The sequence below is a fragment of the Panthera onca genome, chromosome F1 (assembly GCF_046562875.1).
Source record: "Panthera onca isolate mPanOnc1 chromosome F1, mPanOnc1 haplotype 2, whole genome shotgun sequence".
Lineage (NCBI taxonomy): Eukaryota > Metazoa > Chordata > Mammalia > Carnivora > Felidae > Panthera > Panthera onca.
In genome coordinates this window covers 10,721,008-10,742,056 of record NC_138355.1, presented here as the reverse complement: position 1 = coordinate 10,742,056, position 21,049 = coordinate 10,721,008, and the positions used below count along the sequence as shown (strand labels likewise).

The following is a 21,049-nucleotide window of genomic DNA, read 5'->3' as shown; positions in this document are numbered from 1 at the left end:
TCAGAAGAGGTCAAGCCCTATGACTCCAGCACAGCAGCTCTGGACCCCCTGCCACATGAGGCTATGGCCCACAAGGTCCACCTCATCTTGCATGGTCATCTCCCTGCACACCCCAATATACTCTTCCAAAGAAATTGAACTTTAGAGAGAGCAGAGGGTCAGAGAGAGATCAGCTTGAGAAGAGGCCACGTTAGGGAGACAGTCAACTTCTGTCTCCTAAAATCAGAGACTGAAACCCTCTTAGTTTTCTGCTCTTCACCTGTAGCATGTATCTCTGAGCTGAATCAGGCAACTCTGTACGATCCAAAAAAAGCGCCTTGTCGCTGACTAAAAACCCCTCGGTCCTTCCCTACTCTAGACCAGTCCTTTCTGCTCCCTCCAGGAAGCTCCAGACTCCAAGTCAGACCAGAAGCTGTGGAGAGACCCTTGCTGAGGCCCACCAGCTCCTTCCCTGATGTCCTAGGAGGCCACAAAGGCAGCAAAGCTGTGACTCATGACTTACGTTAGGCCAACATGCTGTTGCACCAAGAAATCCAGCAGGGTCTCGTTTTCATTTTCATGGATGTACCTGTATGTTGCATGTGAGGAGACGTGTATGCTGGTGCAGGCAGAGAAGGAAAGGGTGACACGGATAGAGCACTTGTCACTGAAGGCTGGATCCAGCTGGGTACCGTGGACACAAACACCACTTACGGGGCTGTGTGTCATGGGCCTGAGGATGTTTGTTTGGCTCCTGTCTCTCCAGCATTGCTCACCACGCCATCAACATCTTGATTCTGCCTAATCCACAGAATCTGAGAACCTTGTGCAGCTCCTTGTCTCTCACCTTCTGCCCCAAATTGAGGGAGAGCCCATGCAACCAGACAGGGAGGCCTGATTTATTCTGGAAAAGAGTCACAAGTACCCTGGGTCAGAAGAAGCACCCAAAAAGTGTAATGCCCGAGATCGCGAACCCCCCGCAAGAGACCACCAGAGTCGTAAGTCAAAGCCAAGCGGCAAGGGTCATTTATTGCAGGTTCGAACCTGGACCTCTGCGCACTCGTCGCCAGTGACGCTGAGAGGCCCCGATCAGGATTGGTACAGCGTTTTTATAGACAGAGACAAATAGCACAGGGTAGGTTTCAAATTATGAGGGGCCTGATTAGTTGGTTTTAAAGTAAGGACAATTGTTGTTCTCTGATTGGGCGTCCTTTGTCTGTCCTTTGGCGGGAAGGCTTTGTCCGTTACTTGTGGCGGGAGGAAAAGGGGGAAGGGGAAAGGGGGTAGGGGAGGAATGTGTTAAGCAAGCAGGTTTACAGAAGCGAGAAATGCCGGTTAGTTTATGTACAATCACTTATTCTATTACATATCAGACTACATTCAGGAAAGGTTTCACAATGCTCGTAGCAAACAGCAAGCAAAACAGACTTCTCAGCAATTGTATTTCTTATCAAAGATCCATAATAAGCAGAAAAGAGGACTTAGCTTTAAACTAAGGCAGGGCTGTCATTTGGATTTAAAGCTGTTCTTTTCAAAAGTACTGTGAGTGGATCGCTTGCTGCTGATGTCCATTCATGCATTTATTAAAAAATACGTTTTAAGCACCTACTATGGGTCACTGCAGCAGAAGACTCAGCTCAAGTATCTGCCTGGTCTTGCATCAGGGGCAGTGGGGGACAACATACATCTAAACAGATAAATGCAATAGAGTATTCCTGATCTGATGATGGGGAGGTTCTGACGTGGAGCTGTGGGGGCCCGAAGGACAGAGCAGCCCCTTGTACCTTGCAGGTAGGGTGGAGGGACAGATGCATTTTCATGAACAACATGGAACTTCAAAGGTGAGGAGGTAACTGTAGGCAGTGATGAGTCTAGAGATGAACTCTCGGTAGAGGGAGGAAATGGCACAAAGGGGGCGCATCAAGGAAGAGTAAGGGATGCCGGGAGTGGTTTCACTAGTGGACCTGGCCTGTGTGTTGGGATGGAAATGGGAGAACAGAGAGCTGGGATAGGGAAGTGGTCAAGGGCTGTAGGTTTAGACTTATCTCATGGGTGGTGCTTGGGAGGGACCACAAATCATGGCTTTGCATTTTATTGTATTTCAATTTTTTGATATTAAAAAATCCATATTCTAGTTAGGTTGAAATACATGATACAAAATCATTCTGTTGTATCAAAAATAATAGCAATATTTTTTGTACTATCCCTAGGTAAACATCTGCAAATATTCCCATTTATGGAAGCAAGTTCATTACTATAAATCAAAACAAGGCAGTAGATATAGCCATGGAGAAACCTGTGCCTTGGACTTTTAAAAAGTCACAGTGGGACACCTGGGTGGCTCAAGTGATTAAGCACCTGACTCTTGGTTTCAGCTCAGACCATGGTCTCAAGGTTCATGGGTTCCATTCTTGGTTTTGGCTCAGGTTGTAATCTCATGGTTCATGGGTTCGAGCCCTGCATCAGGTTACAGCGTGGAGCCTGCTTGGGATTCTCTCTCTCCCTCTCTCTGACTCTCCCCTGCTGACTCTGTCTTTCTCTCTCTCAAAATAAATAAATAAACATTTAAAAAAAAATAAAAATAAAAGAATTTAAAAACCACAGCCAAAGCAATTGAGGGGATGGATTGTTGAGCACCAATGCTTGCAGAATAGGCCAAGTAGAAGGGCCTCAGGGAGGGAAATGAGTGGTCTTGGTCAGCGAGTTGGCCAAAGACCCTAGGGGAGCTGGAGGGGACAACAGGGAGCTGCGGAGTTGGGGAGGAGAGTGTTAAGAGGGTAGATGTCAAGGGAATGTGATCAGAACAATTTGGCAAGTAGGAGATCATGGGCTATTTTGTCCAAGAATGTCCACTGGAGTGCTGGGGTAGGAGCCCAAAGACAGCAGCAAGCAGAAGAAGGAGACTGAATGAGGAGGGGGAGCCAGTGAGGGTGCAGGCTAGTCTTCAGGATCCTGGTTCTTGCTGGATGGAAGGAGGTAGCTTCCCAGTAAGTGAAGCAGCGAAGGACCTGAGTGCTATTGAAGCTGAGAGAAGGGAAAGGTTAATAGAAGGAGAAGGTTAAATAATAGTAGGGGTAGGGGAAGCCAAGCCAGGGGATCTGACCTGGCAGCACCAGAGAGAGAATCAGAGAGATCTCTGGAAATGTAGGGGTCATTCCAGAGCAGGAGGAAAGACTAGGGCCTAGAGGAAGGCCCTAGTTTGGAGCAGGGAACAGGAGGCAGGGTGATTTAGTATCATTCCCACCACCATCCTGAAAGTTTAAAATTATTTCCGAATAAACAGTTTTGAAGATTGTGAGGCATTTATAAGTTATATTTATATTTATTTTTTTAATGTTTATTTTTGAGAGAGACAGAGACAGAATTTGAGTGGGGGAGGGACAGAGAGAGGGGGAGACACAGAATCTGAAGCAGGCTCCAGGCTCTGAGCTGACAGCCCAGAGCCTGACGCGGGGCTTGAACTCACAAACCACAAGATCATGACCTGAGCCAAAGTTGGACGCTTAACTGACTGAGCCACCCAGGAGCCCCAAATTTGTGATTTATATTTTTAAACAAAAATGGAATCATAACAACTATTTTGAAATCTTGCTTTTTTTTTTTTCAATGTATCTTGTTGATAAGATAATAAGACATAGCATAGACAAATCTCCATCATTCTGCTCTGTGGCTGGGCACGATTGCTTTGTCTGGATGAAGCATAATTTATCCCATCTACCTCTTGGTAATTAACTTGGATCTGTCCACAGTTTTTGCCTTTGCAAATGACATGTGACCATATTTTTGAGCAAACACTGAACAAGATTTGCTTCTCACAAATACCATGAGTTTAAGCATATATTTCTGTTCTCAGCCTCAGTTCTATCATTTGTAGAATGAACATTAAAAATACTACGTTGATTTAGTGGTTGCAAGAATTTAATAATAAAGTACTGTGCATAGAACCTGATATACAGGAGGCCTGACTCTTATAACAACAGCACCTATTATGAACGCCTTCTCTGGACATTTCCATGCACGTGCACGCACGTGCATGTGTGTATGTGTGTGTGTGTGTGTGTTGTTCTCCCTATATAATGTTTCTGGCAGTGGAATTCCTGGCTCAAGTGTATGAATATTTCACACCGTGGTAATTATCACTGACTTTCTCTCTACAAAGTTGTCCCACTGCTATCAAAAGTGACTGCCCCCCACTTGATCATTACACTGGAAATAGAAATCTTTAAAAAATATTTACCAGTCTGAGGTGGAAAATTGCCCAGAGCTGCTTTATTTTGTGTCTGTTTTTCAACACCTGTCAAATGTTTATGGCAGTTGGTACTTTCTCTTTAACAAATTCTGCGTATTTGGGGGTGGGAGGGAGCTCACCAATTTTCTACTGTTTTGTAAGCCTCTTTGCACATTAGAGAAATGTGTCTGCCACGTGTGCTGCAACACGGTGTCTTTTCATTTTGTTTATGGTCGGCTTTTCTTTTCTTATAGAACTTCTAACTTTTTTATGAGATCCAGTTTTTCGCTTTTCTCCTTTGTGGCTTCTGGGCTTCTTGTCCTGCTTAGGATAATTGTTCCATGATTATAAAACATGGCACAAATGCTTTGCGTTGTTTCTAATACTGTTAAGATTTTGTTTACTTTACATGTAAATCCTGATCCATCTGGGATTTATATTAGTGTAATAAAGGAAGGAAGGATTCAACTCCCCCACTTCCCAGATGCTTAACGACGGTTCCAACCCATCTATTGAAGAATTTGTCTTCTGGCCCTGACACCAGCTTGGCTCTGCTGTGATTGCTGTGTGTGACCTCGCTGAGCTCTTCAAGGGCCAGGGACACAGGGTTTTCTCCTCTCTGACCCCCAGGACATCTAGCAGAGCGCTGAGCACAAAAGGGCAGCTCCCAGACTGAGAAGGCAAACTGGGGAGCCCATCTGGAGTCTCAGCAAGGGACCATGGCTGTGCTAGAATGAGGTCTGGTCCCTCTTTGCCCTTGGCGGTGACCTGTGACCTCCCTACAGATGGAGCCAGCATTTCCTTCCTTCATGACCTTACCCAGCTCAGTGGCTCTTTCAGAGGCCCCTCAGCAGGAAGGGCAGGTAACAAACAAGTAACTGTTACCTGAAACTGGGCTTGCCTCTTGGTGCGTGTTGAGCCCAGACACAACGAAGCCAAGGAATAGGAGAAGGAAGGGTTTTAGTTGCAAGAAGTAAATGAGAACATCATCGGGGATCTTTTCCAAAGCACTGTCTCCCTGGGCAAGTTTGAAGCTAAGGATACATTCATCTTCATGGAGGGTTTGCACAATGAGGAATTCAGCACAGAGTTGGGGTAGAAGTGGGGCATCTGGGTGGCCCAGTTGGCTGAGCATCCGACTTCAGCCAAGGGCAAGATCATGAGTTCCAGCCCCACATCGGACTCTGCTGTCAGCACGGAGCCTGCTTCGGATCCTCTGGCTCCCCCTCTCTCTGTCCCCCCCGCCCCTGTCCCTCCCTGCTCATGCTCTCTCTCTCAAAAATGAATAAACATGAAAAAAAAAAAAAACATTAAAAAAATTGGGGAGAAGTCATCTTAAGGTGATAGAGTCCAGGTCTTAGTAGATGGAAGTCATGAGGCCTGCAAGGGTCGGCACCATGGATGTTCTGGCTCCAGTCGGTCAGGTACCCAGTGCTCAGAGGGGCTCAGATCCTACAAAGATAACTCGAATACGCTCCAGGTCAGTCTCTACTTTTGAATCAGCACTGGGAGTTTCACCACTGATTTATCATCCCTGGTATAATTAGGCTACCTCCTGGCCTGACAGCTCTTACTTTTTTCGTTCCCTTAAAATTATTGAGGACTGAGGTCTATTTTTTCTGCAATTTCAACATATCCCAGGAAGTCCTGCAAGAAACGTGTTTGGGGCAGGTAGGGCTGGTCAGGCAGAGATCACAGGACGGCCGGGGGCCTACAATGACTTTTCTTGTGTCTATGTCTCATCTTTCTTTTTCCAGGGACTCCTGACTCTTTCTGCTTACACAACCATTAACAAAGGGGAGAAAGGGTCCTCTGTTGTCATCTGTTCACCAGAATATTACAGAGCTGCAAAAAAGGAACAACAAGTACCTGAATACCTGGGAATGTGTTTATAATATATTAAATGGAAATAAAATTATATAAGGAATATATAGATAATCCTGTTTTTGTAATAAACAATTCATGTAAACATTGGAAAGATTTGGAGACACACAACCAAGTATTCTGCATGGTTGTAGCAAGAGGGTCAGAGAGCTGAGTAGTGGTCCAGAAACGGAAGAGATGCCACAGGCCCCTGGGCCTCCAATGGCCAAGTGAACTCAGGGTTTACTTCGGTATTCACGTTCTCTCCAGACTAGAACGGGAGGTGCTAATCACATAATTTTCAAGAACCTTCTGGTTATAAAGAGGTTTCCCATGCAAATAGGCCTTTAGGGAGAGAATGTCCAGACTACATTGATGACATAATCACCTTTAGTCAGTACATTGTGTTGTGTTTTGGTTTTTACCTTTACCTGTATGAGCCCAGAAAACACAAGTCCACTAACGAGTGCTGGATCAGTGTGCCCTGATCAGCGATCAGGGTGCACTGACTCTTAGTTCACAGGACACTTGCCAAGGACAGACCCAGGAGTAGCCTGCCACCCACCCCTCCCAAGCTCCCTGGCAGCCTGCAAGGCATCCTGAGACCCTTTCAATGCAGCACCCACCCCCGTAGGCTAATGTCAAGCTTAGATAAAGTGTCCCATGTGAGCCAGGGTGCCTGGAAAACAGTGCTCAGCAAAGCCATTGCTGTCTCTCCCTCCTCTCCTATTCATCAAAGGATTCTGCTTTTATGGAGGGGATTTGTTTGTTGGCTGTCCTGTTTCCCCTCCCCTGGGATTAGTTGATCTTTTAGAATTCCAATTTAAATTGCATAATTGACTCTTAGCTATACTTCCTTGGTATTATTATTATTATTTAGTGGCTCCTAAGTTATTGAACTATACATTGTTAGCCTTTCAGAGAGTTAACAGTGTGCCACTTCACATAAAATATAAGATCCCTGCACCCATGCAAGGCCATTCCCTGCACAATGCAAAGTTACAAATCGTTGCTTAAACATTCCTATGCATTTTAAAGGAATTAAGAGAAAAAATTAGTCTTTAATGCTTACCCACATCCTTATTATTTCCAGTGCTTCTGCAAGGGAGTTATGCACTTTGAGGGCAAGGACAGGTATGGTGTGAGCAAGAGGAGTTAGGGGTTCCTGCAGTTTTCAAGACACCAGAGAAGTCTTTTAGGCCCTCAGCTTTTTTCCATGATCCCTAGTTGCCCAAGCACACTTCTTGCAGAACTTCCTAGGAGGTGTCAGAATTTCAAAGAAATGGGAAAACCTCAGCAGTTAAGGATTTTAAGGAACAAAGAAAATGCAAGAACAGTCTCTACCAGGCCAGGAAATAGTCCAACCATATCAGAGACAATGAATCAATGGTAACCCACACCACTCCCTGCTCAGTGCTGACCCAAAAGAAAGCAAGGCCCTGCATTCCTTATGTCAGACAAGGAGCCCAGGACCCCATCCAGTTTATATGAACTCTCAGAGCAAGTCCAAAATCCCTTCTCCTTATCCAACAGTTACCTCTGCTTCATTATAATAATAATGTCTCCAAAGGAGGAGCAAAAGCTTCATTAACATAAGATGCATGTACAGTCTTGTTTTCTAAGTACACCTGCACAGTCTTATGCCCACATTTACATGTGATGACAAAGCTCCCCTTTCTCCCCTTCCTTAAACACTGAATAAAAAGAGCCCTCCCACCCCTGCTCCGGGAGTCATGGCCTTGGAAATTATTCCCCATCATCTCCTTATTTGCTACAAATAAAGTTTCCTTTGAGTGACAACTGCCCGTGGTGTAGTCTCCATCTGTACCTCATCGAGGAGCAAACTCCCATTAGTTTGGTTACAATGGAAGCCAGAGAATAATCCAAGACAACATACAAATATTGTAGAATTTATAGGTCATGGAAAGAGTCCCAAAGAGTTGATGGAATTACCTGGGTGATTCAGGTACTGACCTTTGTCAGGGAGGAATAATTTCCTCTGCCTTTCAAGGTCCTTCTAGCTGGACTTAGAAAGAAACTGACATGAGACAGATCAACAGGAGAAAGTCAAATTTAATAGCGTACGTATGGGGAATCCACACAAACATGGACATTCCAAAGACAGACATGATGCTTATATGAGCAAGGAGAGGGACAGGATCTGAGGACACAAAAGGGAGAAAGACCATTAGCAGGAAGGTCAAAGGACTTGATATTTGGAAAGCAAAGTTTGCCCTGTTACACAGAAAAATTTCTTAGGTAAAGAGGAATCTTTGGTAATAGCTCTCTTCCTGGTAAAGTGGGCAGTTGAATGGGAGGTAAAGAGTTTTTCCTGAATCTGCTGGGTTTTGATTGCTTTTAACTGAAAATAATGCTCATGCCAAAGTAACCCATCTTGAGGTGCCCTTCCTTCGGTCCCTACACCTTCACTTTTCAGGGATTGGATTTATTTCTCTGAGCAAATATTTCAAGACATGTGGAATTTTCTTTTTCCTTTTCTGCTTTTATGAGTTCAGATCTAATAAATTCACTTGAACTCTCTGTCCTCAAATATTTTGGTTCTGCTTGATGACTGCATTTTAGAGGAAGTGTAGGGTCTTTGTTCCATCAGTAGAAACACTGCAATTGCTTCTCTTAAACCTTCCTGGAGGGTCTGTGTGGCTCAGATAAATGCATCCTTTTGCTCTCCTTTAGGGAGACCATTTGCAGGAGGGACACAGCAGATTGGCCCTCCCAGCCCTCAACCCCTTCAGCCTTTCCTGCTGATCCCCATAGGCCCAGGAGCACACAGCCTTTGTTCTGAAGACTGTCAGAAAGTCAGGAGTTTGGATCAGGAAGTATGGAGAGAAGCAAGTAGAGAGGTAGGCAGGGTAGAGATCAGGCAGCACCTTTATGATGTCAAGAATTTATTCTAAATGCAGTGAGAAGTTATTACAGAGTTACAAGCTCAGGGGTGAACATGGGATATATAAATAAAGACATTTCATTTCATGGGAATTGGCCCTAATATTAAATATTTGCAAACTCATTTGAGCCCCCAAAAGTAAACCTCCTGCTTTCTCAAACTTATCTCTAACCTCATAAATAAAAATGTATGGTTAAAGGAAAATTACTTACTTCTCAACAACCACAGTGATTGTGCAAAATAAAAAAAAAAATTAAATTAAAACTGAGGAATTATAATGAGGAAATTGTGCAGACCTGCTTTTAACCAAGGGGGAGGGATGAAGGCAGGTCACTAGCAGGGATGAGCATGTCATTCTATTCCAGAGACAAAATCACAATGTTTCTTGGAAAGCTTACAAATAACTGAAATTACCCTCCCTGACAATTCCCCTTTGCTCCTTTACTCAGTTCTTAGCCTGAGACAGAGGAGCAGTCCCTGAGCCAGGAGCCTGCCTGGCACACGTGGTTAGCCCATGGGGTCTCCAGTGGGCATAAACAGTTTCACAGAATGAAAACACCTCGTGACAGAGATGGATCAGACAAACCAAAGCCAATCCCTAATCATGTGTGAACACAGACAAAAGCAGGAACTGTCATCCAAACCACAAAACTGACCAGACATCTTATCCTGGCTAATGAGTGATGGCTGATTCTTTTTTTTTCCTTTCGTTTTTTTTTCTTTTTTTTTTTTAAGTTTATTTATTTTGAGAGAGAGAGAGAAAGCACAAGCAGAGGAAGGGTAGAAGAAGGAGACAGAATCCCAAGCAGGCTCTGCACCATCAATAGAGAGCTGGATGCAAGGCTTGAACTCACAAACTGCAAGATCATGACCTGAGCCGAGATCAAGAATCAGATGCTTAACCAACTGTGCCACCCAGGTGCCCCATGATGGCTGATTCTTGATCAGATATAGCATTAGCCACCATCTGTTCTTTCCACCTTCTAGGTATGAATTATCTAAATATCATAGAATTAGCCCTACTGCTAATCTGTAGCAAAGCCTTGTGTCCTAAACATTCACCAAATCCCTCACATAACCCCAAATCCTGTGAGTCCTTTCTACCCCTTTTACTGGGACACACCATGGTGTGAATTGTGAAGAGTTAATAAACTCAACTTTGTTCAACTATAGCTGTGTTCCTGGAAAGTACTGACAGGCCAATTAATTTACATAAGGAGGGTGAGGGTCACATTCCATAGACAACAAATTTGCTTTTATAAACCCTGCCTTGCTTTTGTTTATAGACTAATCTGGTGATCTAAACATTTTATCATAATGATACATCTCCCTTTATCCCTTAGAATGCTTTTTACCTTAAGGTCAATTTAGTTTGATATTAATATAGCTACTTAGATTTGGGGGGAATTAGTATTTGCATGGTATTTTTTACTCTCAGTCTATATGTAGGTTTAAATGTATCTCTTTTTATTGATAATAAATTACAATAAATTTTCCTTGAACTATTGACCATTTACATTTAGTGTAAAAATGTGATACATTTGGATTCTATTGTACCATCAGACCTATGATTTTTATTTGTTTTCCTGTTTTTTTTTTTCCTGGTCTCTATTCTTTATTTAATATCTATTATTTTTTATTAATCTACTTTTCCCCACTTTACTAATTTAGAAGTGTTAAAAAAAAAAAAAAGAAAGAAAGAAAAGAAAACCTCAGGCCCAAAATAATATCACTTAGACCAGGTTCCCAAATCAGGGATTAATATCCAATCTAATTGCAGTTTCAATGTCCCCCAGAAATATGGCTTTAACTGATCAGTCAGGATTTTCTTGTCAGCACCAATAAGTTAATTTGTCATTGGGCCCTCTCCATCCCCAAATGAAGATAAATCATCTGAATGATAAGATTCCCTTTCCCTTTCCCCTAAAAGAAAGTGACCTTGCCTGGGACAATCTTTTCTTTTCTTTTGCTAATAACTTCCTTGCCCCACCCTCTTTCCTGTAAAACCTTCAATTTTGTAGAACTTGGAGTCCCTCTCCACTTGCCAGATGAGGTGCTGCCTGATTCTTGAATGATTTAATAATAAAGCCAATTTCTTCAAATTTACTTGCTTGAACTTTTAAAAACAGATTTTATGTATTTCTGTTCTTGTGGTGGTCAAGAAATTACAATGTGCTTTATTAATTTATTAATGTCTAAATTCAACTTATTTATGTCATCCTTGATAATAAAAGCAATTTAAAACACTTTACCTCCATTAACCACTCCAACTTATTTTCTTTGTTTCATGTCTTTGAATTTTGTCTTGTTTTTTAATTTACTTTCTTAATTTTTTTATGTTTATTTATTGAGAGAGGAGAGAGAGAGAGACAGAGCACAAGTGGGGGAGAGGGAGAGAGAGACACAGAATCTTAAGCAGGCTCCAGGCTCTGAGCTGTCAGCACAGAGCCCGACACAGGGCTCAAACCCACAAACCCCGAGATCATGACCTGAGCTGAAGTCAGCCGCTCAACCGACTGAGCTACCCAGGCGCCCCTATCCTGGTTTTTTTTTTTTTTTTTTAACTGTATATGTTATTTTTCTGCTTGATGAAATCAAAATCTGTCTAGATATTTCCCATATTTACCACTTCCTTTAGAACTTTCTTCAGATGAGAGTCTACAGGTGAAGAACTCTCCTAATGTTTACTTGTTCTGAAAATACCTTTATTTTACTCATGTGCTTAATAGATAATTCATTCAACATAGGTTCCAGGCTGACAGTTTTTCTCCAGCCAAGGGACGGCCTTATTTCACTGTATCTTAATGCAGCTAGAAGTCAGCGTCCAGTTTCATCTCTGCTCCTTTGAAGATAATCTATTATTTTTTTCATTGACTGCTTTTAAGGTATTCCTGTTACCTTCTACTTTCTTCGGTCCTACTATGATATACTAGGTATGTCTTTTTAAATATTTATTCCACTGGGGCACCTAGGTGGCTCAGTTAATTGTCTGACTCTTGATTGAGGCTCAGATCATGATCTCAAAGTTTGTGGGTTCCAGCCCTGTGTTGGGCTCTGTGCTGACAGCACGGAGTCTGCTTGAGATTCTCTGTCTTCCTGTCCCTTAGCCCCTCCCCTGCTTGTGTTCTCTGTCTTAAATAAATAAATAAATAAATAAACATTAAAAAAATATATCCATAGGCCTTAACCTAACCGACCAATGGGCTACTTACAACCAAGCATAGTTACCAAAAAAGGGAAATTTCTATACATCCCTATGCCTCCTCACCTTCCTGCTTTAATTTTTTTAAATTTTTTTTAACGTTTATTTTTTTTTGAGACAGAGAGAGACAGAGCATGAATGGGGGAGGGTCAGAGAGAGGGAGACACAGAATCTGAAACAGGCTTCAGGCTCTGAGCTGTCAGCACAGAGCCCAACACGGGGCTCGAACTCACAGACTGCGAGATCATGACCTGAGCCGAAGTCGGCCACTTAACCCACTGAGCCACCCAGGCGCCCCATGCTTTAATTTTTTTAAATATTTATTTATTTGAGAGAGGGAGACCAGGGTGTGAGCAGGGGAATGGCAGAGAGATGGAGGCACAGAATCTGAAGCAGGCTTGAGGCTCTGAGCTGGCAGCACAGACCTGATGCAGGGCTCAAACCCATGAACCCTGAGATTATGACCTGAGTCAAAGTCAGAAACTTAACTGACTGAACCACCCAGACACCCCCTCGCCTTCCTGCTTTAAATAATCCCTCCGCCACTGCCTGGTTGCAGAGAGTCTCTCCTCTGCCGTCCTGCCCACCCTTCCCTTGCAGTGTATTCAATAAAGTTATATTTCCTTTGTTCTGCTTTTGATGAATTCTTTTACTGCCTGAGTCACTGGCTTCCATCAATTGTTGCCCCACATTTGGGGATTCCCATCTGATGGAGACAGACACCACAGCGGGTACACTTGTAATGCCCCCGATTTCGAATCCGAGAGACCACCAAGGATACCGATGCAAACGCATGAGGATTTATTTGCAAGCTCGAGCTCGGGCCCAAGTATACCCGACACAGCGGAGCAGGGACTTGGACCCCTAGGTTAAGAGGGGTAGCAGTTTTATAGGGGCCAGTGGCCAATGAGATTGTAACACACACAGAAAGTTGCATAGTCATGTCAGTCTACACGCAGGTGGCCAATTGAATTACAATTTACCCTATAGTAACTGTTTGAACTAGCCTATCACTCTGGTCAGAACTGGCGCGCAAGTTTGGTGGGCAAAAGGCGGGTTTTAGATTCTTTGGCGGTTGAGCCGGTTTCCAGTAAGGGTGTGCTCAGCGGCTTGACTAGGGTGGGGGAGTGTCTTAAGCAATAAGCAGGTCATGTGGGGGGTTATACATGAGATGGTGGGTGTAGCACAAAATGGAGTTAGTCTTGCTCTGCTTGTCCAGGGGTAGGGGATTTTTGTTAAATTCCTTGGGTCCCACACACTCTAGTCATTGTTAAAGAAAAATAAAAACTCATTTACATGAAAGTATACCTCTATGTACACAGATATGTAAATTATAGAAAGGAAAAGTTAGTGAAGTTTCTGCAGCCAATTCCAATGTTTGTGTCAGAGGGGAGGGACATTTTCCACACCAACAAGCAATTCTCCAACACCAGCTGTGTGTCCTACATTCAACTCAATTCTGACACGATCTACCTGCATGTAGCCTCAGATCCTACAGGTTAAAAGCTCAGTCCTCCAAGTCTGTCCCTACCCCCGAGTTCAGACACCAATCATAATCTAGATTATCACCTGGGCTTCTGACTGACTGGCTGTAGATTGGAGGTTCTTACAACCCCATTTGGGTTTGATTAATTTACTAGAGTGGTTCACAGAACTTAGAGCAACATTTTACTTCCTAGATCACTGGGTTATTATAAAAGGGTAATATGAGTCAGGAATAGCCAGATGGAAAAGTTGCATGGAGCAAGGTATGGGGAAGGAGTATAGAGTTTCCATGATCTCTATGGGCACACCACTCCCCCTAAATATCATGTGTTTACCAACCTGGAAGCTTTTCCAACCCTGTCCTTTTGAAATTTTATGGAGGCCTCATTACGTGTGCATGATTGATTAAATCATTGTGCATTAGTGATTGATGAACCCCTCTACCCAGCTTAGAGGTCTGGGGTGTCAGGACAGAAAGTTCCATTGCTCTAATCACATAGTTGGCTCAGCTGGCACCCAGCTCCCATCCTTTGGCAGGGTCCAAAGGTTGCTTTATTAACATAGCAAAAGACACTTTGATCACTCTCCTCACTTAGGAATTCCAAGGGTTTTAGGAGGTCTGTGCCAGGAAGGGGGTCAAAGACCAGATATATATTCATTACAAATCACAATATCAGTTAGACAAAAGGGAACAAAAACTTGCAAAGTTTACTTGGCAGAAGGGGAGAGTTCAGAGGTAGAGAAGAGAGAAAGGGGGACTTATTCTATCTACCATTGCCTTAGAAGTACAGTAAAACCTTGGTTTGTGAGCACAATTCATTCCTGAAGCATGCTTGTAATCCAAAGCACTTGTTTAATTTCCCCATAAGAAATAATGGAAACTCAGACAATTCATTCCACAACCCAAAAATATTCATATAAAAATGATTACAATACTGTAATATAATACAAAATAATAAAGAAAATACAAAATGTAAAGAAAAAGAAACAAATTAATCTACACTTCCTTTGAAAACCTTCGTGGCTGGTATGAGAGAGATAAGATAGAGGAGGGTTATTATTATTTTTAAAAATTTTTTTTTAATGTTTATTTTTGAGAGAGAGAGTGTGAACAGGGGAGTGGCAGAGACAGAGAGAGACACAGAATCCGAAGCAGGCTTCAGGCTCTGAGCTGTCAGCACAGAGCCCAATGCGGGGCTCAAACTCACAGACTGTGAGATCACGACCTGAGCTGAAGTCGGACGCTTAACCGACTGAGCCATCCAGGCGCCCCGAGAGAGATGGGTTATTATGTAAGATGACTTTCACTATCACTAACAGAATCACTGGTATCTATTGGCTCAATGGAATCTTTTTCTTTTCATGCAAATTTAACAAGGAATCTATCCAATGATCCAAAATGAAGCAAAACTTACTCTAAATGGAAAAGCAAAGGACTGTCCATACATGCTTTGAAGTGACAAAAAATATACTAGTGCCAGTTGTGGGCATGTTTTAACATTCTGAAAAATCACTGATTCTGCCAAACATTGCAACCTGAGGCCAAATATCCAAGCATGGGAGGAAATCACCCACAGTCCCACAGAGAGAGAAAGAGAGGGAAGAACCATTGGCTCAGTTGTGATCATGTGACATTCGATGTCACGTACTCCTTGCATTGCAAGACACTGCTTGTTTATCAAGTTAAAATTTATTAGAAATGTTTGCTCCTCTCGGGAAAGACTCACACAACAAATTACTCACAATCCAAGGTTTTACAGTATTTGAAATCTCTGTAGCAGTAAGTCTTCATATATTACTTAGGTGATACAATTAAGCAGCATTTTTTTTAAAAAAATTGGGACACGGGCACATAGGTGGCTCAGTTGGCTAAGTGGTCAACTTTGGCTCAGGTCATGATCTTGCAGTTCGTGGGTTCGAGCCCAGCATCAGGCTCTGTGCTGACAGCTCAGAGCCTGGAGCCTGTTTCAGATTCTGTGTCTCCCTCTATCTCTGCCCCTCCCCTGCTCATGTTCTGTCCCTCTCTCTCTCTCAAAAAGAAATAAACAGTAAAAAATTTTAAAGAAGAAAAAAAGAAAAATTGGGACAGAATTCAGCAGTTAATAGCAAAATGATAGTTACCTTCCAGAGTTGATATGACGGTGCAATCAGTTACTCATGAGTGAGCTCCTGAGCGGCCGGGAACTAGCAAGCTAGACGGTCCCTAACATGACAGAGCTCTCATCATGTTGGGAAAGACATGATAAACAGCTAAACCACAAGTCACTAGTTGTGGATGGAATTAAGTTTGGTAAAGGTGCTCTAAGGGAGGGTGTCTGGGGAGCCCCACTGTACAGAATGGCCTCCTTGGGAGGTGAAGCCTAAACTGAGGCCCCAAGAGTGATGAGCTGCCCCCTTCCTGGAAAAAGGAAGGAGCAGACTCAGGGGGAGGGCTCAGCATGTTCCAGAGAGAAGAAACTTTCCAGTACTGCGTAACTGGGAACAAACAATCTTCCAGAGCTGGTGAGGTTTCAGGCTGAATAAATTCCCAGACACCAGAGAAACAGGATGGGCGGGGTTGAATACTGTCAGAGGAGTTTCTTGATAGGCCACACCACCATGTTCAGCTGTCTTCAGGGCCAGTCTGACCCTAAATGCAGTAAATTTGGAAAACATTTCTGGCTAACTGCGTGAAGGCCTGCTGTCCTTTCCTAGCCCGTTTCCAAACTGCCTTTCTATCCCATGTTCCATGTTTTTCACTTTCCTACTTTCCAGTGGTAAGGGATTAGTAAGCCCTGCAATGCTTCTTTATGCCAGAGCATCATTTTTCATCCCAAGGGTTGCAAACACCTGCAAGGATGACTCAGGAGAGGAGAGGAGCCAGGGTTTTCTGGCAGAGGAATGTGGGAGCTGAGAAACAGGGTCACATTGTTTCCACTCTTCCTGAGGGTATTGGAGCAGTCTGATTGTATTTCCTCTGGATTCTGATCTGTGTATCTTCCTGACTGTACTGTGTACTTACACAGGTGTGAAGGAGAGAGAGAAGGGGCTCTCAGCAGTGGCCATTTGCATCCTTAAGGCATGAGGCTGCTTTACTGATGCAGAACCCCCATCAGGACATCCATTCCTGGGAGGATCTGGGGCTCTTGTACCCAGGGCTCTGAAGGAATACTCAGTTGGCATTTTCTCTAAGTCCACTTTTCTATTCTAAGTCAATTATTGCTCTATTCATCAAAGACCAGAGTCATCATGTTTTAATGGAAAGCATGGTTTTTGATCAGGTGTCAAATATGCCTGGGCCCAAAGCCCAGCACCTGAGGGATTCTGACCCTCACCTGAGATCCTGTTGCTTGTTTCAGAAACATTAACATGAGGAAATAGTTGTAAGGTAATTAACACTCTCTCGATTGCTCAGCTTGTGCTGTGATAATAACTGCAAGTTTCAGGGATTTACAACCCAAGCATACATTTCTCCAAGTTTTGCAGGTTGGCTGGCCTGGGTTCCAGATGCCTTCTCACTTGGGAATGGAGGGGAAAGGAGTGGCTCCTCCATGGGATATGCTGTTCTCACGGTGGAAGACAGGAGCACAAGGGCGGTGGGAGAAACTTGGGCTTGGAACTAGCACACTGTCACTTCAGCCCACAGTCCACAGTCCAAAATAATTCCCATGTGGAGGGAGAGAAAGATGAATATTTGCTTAACAATAATACAATTGCCACACTAAACCAGGAACATGTCAGGTCCTCCAAAGTTGTTAGCCTCCACCCCTCCTCCCATGCCTACAGTAGGATTCAATGAATGCATGGCCGGAATAAGCCAGCCCTGTTGCCAGCCCAACTTTGAATGTCAAGCCAGCTGGCCAGTGTCCATTCTGGCCCCACAACCTTGACCTTCATCCTAGTCTTAGTGCCCTGAGCATCCCACCTGCCTCAGCTTCCTCATCCTTTCCAGACCCTCACCTCCCTCTACTGTGTCGCATACCACGTAATCCTGTGTCCTGACAGCTGGTGGTAGCCCCCACTTTCTACCTTCTCCATGATCTCAACAGGCCACGGTCCATGTAGTTTCCTGCCATTCCAGGCCATTGTGGGCTCGGATTGCTAGGCCCATTGTGAGTGTGTAGACAAGAATATGACATCAATCACCAACTTCGTCATTGAAAAAGACCACTGAGCCTAAGGTAGCAAAATAGGTGAAAACATAGTCTGTGGTCATATGGTTATATCTCATGGCTATCTTTAAGAATAAGCCTATGCCTTTTAACAAATTCTGGTCCTCAAATTACTTCTCAGTGATATTATTGTGGGGGTTAGGAGAGAGTGTGGGGTGGGCACAAGAATTAGTTGGCAACCTGGCCTAATAAGAGGTGGAAAATGTATAATAAGTGAGGTTGTGAGGACTTTGAATATCACTTTTTCCAAGTCCCTTATTTTACAAATAAGAAAACTGAGAGGTACAGAGAAGAACTTTCTATAGTAAATTATGAAAAGAAACCAAGCCCCTTGAGTCCTGGGCCAAATCTCTTCCCACTGCATCAGAACAAAATGGAAACAATCTTTAGGCCATCAAATGTCCTGAACCCCAGAATAGGCTGTAAGAGGGAGGCTATGTTAATTTAGTCTTTGATTGAGAAGATGTTAAATGGGGCCAATGGCATGGACAAAGGCATCAGAAGCAGTAGGTGTTGTCCAGGGGTGGGGAGCCTTTGGGCTTCAGCCAGTTTGGCCTTAGGTATAAAATACAGTCCTGCCTGGGAGCATTCAGGATCTTGAAGGGACTGTTTCAAGACATCAAGACTTTGGCTGCTTTCTGAGGACTTTCCTTTCCTTGCTAATGCTTGTGAGGACAATAAAAACAAAGGTCTGAGCCTAAATATTGATGGTGGTGCTTTCCTTGTTCATATAGCAAAAGTCTTGGGGAATGAGTGATCTTCACAGTCTTCTGAGGGAATGACATGTCATCATCAGGAATTTCTAAAGGCATTCCTTGTGACAACGGAGAGTAATTCAGTACATGCGATAAATTGCTACTCCTAGATTTTCAGTCTAATTATCAAATCATTATGATTAGCAGGCAGTTCTCTGAAAAGAAAATTACCTGTATATTTTAGTAGAATGAGCTGTCCCCTGGAGGGAATTATTTCAGTCAGAGTCATGGTGTCTAGAAGCCCTTCCATAAGAATGAAAACAAAAAGAAAGAAGAAAATAAGGAGCAAAATGGATGAATGGGTGCTAAGGATACAAGATGGATTTCAACAATATTGTCAAGAGACATTTAGTGCATTGGAAGGGCAGATATGGCACACGTCAACCGCCAAGACCAATGGATGCATGTGCCAGTGCATAGGTGAGAAGTTTCAGTACCCACAGGCAGATTGACTTGGAACGTTCTGCCCTTCAACTGGCATTGACTGCCAACATTTTAATATTGATTATAAAGAGTTAATGTTCTGTAATGCCCAGTAGCCAAAAGTCTATTTGTAGAAATTCTGTGAATCTTTTTGCAAAGAATATTTGTTTTATGCAAACACGTTAGCTCTGCATAAATCTATATTTTATTTTTCTGGCATGGCGTTAGATGGGGATTAGTGGGGAGTGGCAGGAGGGGGGAGCTCCAGTCTCTCAGGCGGAGCACTTCCATGCATTAGTAATGCATGCAGAATCTAGCAACAGTTTACTGAACATTTACTTGACACTACGTGCTGTGAAGAGCACAGAAGGAGTATGGTGTAGATGCCTTTGCCCACAACAGCTATTGTGAGCAATGGCTCATTGCTAGCGTTGCATCCGTTTCACAGAATTTAACTAAGCAGACTGTGAAGTTAAGTGGCTTCCTAAATCAGCATCTGACCTGGGACAGAAAGCCAGAGCCTTGGCTCTTTCGATGGTTTGAGTCTTAAAAACTATCCCCACTGCAGCTTATTGTGATTAACTTCTGTGGAGTCTCACCAGCAAGGAGGATGTTGGCTAGTCTGACGCAAAGCAAAATAAATTAAAGCTTAAAATTTCTTTTAGAAATTTCTTATGTGAACCAGAAATCTGGGCTCCCCTGTAACGATGAGCATTGCCTTCCCATCCTGTGTGAGTCACTTCTGGGCCCGCAGGTGTCTGGCCTCTGCAGCCGCAAGAGTCCTTCCTCAGACGCTCACATCGCCACACTGGCGTTTGTGAGGCCACAGTCAAAGTATGTGGAGGTTTACAAAGGAGACAGGGGACATCTGAGGCCCATAAGCCAGTGCAACCTTGAGGTTTTTAAACTGTGGTAAGACACATCACACAAAATTTTTTCACTTTAATCATAGCAAACAGAGGCATATTTGCTTAGCATTTTTGAGCTGTGGCTATTTTTTTCTAGTTAATATGGGTCTTGCTCTTTGAGCCCATCTGAGAGTCCTGGGGCATTTTAAATCTCCAGGAAAGTTTCTAATAGCTATCTTATCACCCCAGGGACACTGCAGAGAGATAGAGAGGGGCTTTAGAGAGGTCCTTTGATTTCTTTTATTACTTTTTAATGGTGACAAAATACCACCTTTCCCATTTTTAAGTGTACAGTGGCATTAAGTACACTCACATTATTGTACGTGGGGGGTTCAACATGAATCACCCTCAAAGCGCCACTTTGGCATGCAGATTTTCTTGAGCTGAAAACAATCAAAAACCAAAAGACTCAAGAAAAACTTAGACCATCCCCCTAAATGTCAAGAGGATTTATTTATTGTTTTCATTTTCATTTTTATTTATTTAGTTAGTTAGTTAGTTAATGGTTGTCAAATGATCCTTTATTAAGATATTTTCCTTTGTATTTCTTACCTGGCTGAGCATTCCACTGTATCACTATTGATGTCATGAGGGTGGCGGCCATCAACATTGCAGCCCACAGACTGGGCGGTTCCGAAAATCTCTTTAATGGTTCCAGAGAGTTCTCTGGATCAGTGCCACATCTGTTGGGCAATGTTGACGATCTCATCAAAAGTGATATTTCTACTGTGCTTAATGTTTTTCTGCTTCTTTCTGTCTCTTGGCGGTTCCTTGAGGGCTTCGATCATCAGGGCAGAGACAAAAGGTGCCATTTCTATCTGGGCCTGTCTGTTCTGAATGGTCAGTTTCACTGTAATCCTCAAACCCTTTCAATCACCTGTTACCTTGGTGATGTCATCACCAACATTTTTTGGAGACAGAGCCTGCGGGCTGATTTTTGGGGCCAGGGCAGACATGAGTGACACCGACTTCACCACCGGTGCACCTCAGGTATATGACTTTGACCTCATTGGGGTCGAACTTAAGCAGCATGGTGGAGGTAGCTGGTGTTGGATGAACCTGGATTAGGGACAACCAAAGACAGTTGCAGCATGGCCTCCTCTGAGCCAAAAGTCAAAAGCTGTTTTTTTAAGCTTATTTATTAATTTTG

General features: G+C 43.4%; 1 pseudogene; it reads right to left on the bottom strand.

Moving 5' to 3' along the window:
• LOC132686912 (large ribosomal subunit protein uL11-like) lies at positions 1-21,000 on the bottom strand (annotated as a pseudogene).
• Positions 21,001-21,049: the final 49 nt, after the last annotated feature.